This window comes from Egretta garzetta, unplaced genomic scaffold (genome assembly GCF_000687185.1).
Source record: "Egretta garzetta isolate BGI_Z169 unplaced genomic scaffold, ASM68718v1 scaffold677, whole genome shotgun sequence".
NCBI lineage: Eukaryota > Metazoa > Chordata > Aves > Pelecaniformes > Ardeidae > Egretta > Egretta garzetta.
Genome location: NW_009260355.1, coordinates 1 through 309, shown reverse-complemented (window position 1 = coordinate 309; position 309 = coordinate 1).

Below are 309 nucleotides of genomic sequence, written 5' to 3'. Positions count from 1 at the left end.
CCACTCGCCGTCCTCCCTGACCGCCGCGCAGTTCTCCTGTTGCCCGCCGTTGGGCTCGTCCCTGTGCCACGAACTGCGACGAGGAGGGGGATTCGGGACAGCTTAGGGGTGTCCCCTTACCTCCCCAAGTCCTCGTCCCTTTGTCCCCAGTGCCCGTACCTGCTTTCCCAGCTCACGATAGTCCCGTTCGCCCGCTTCCAGGTGCCCTCGACCTCCTCATCCCTGATGCCGAGCCAGGAGGAGGTTTGCAGTATGGTTCGGATGTGACCCTGGGGGTAAAGGCAGCGTCGCCCCACGGCAGAGCCCCCC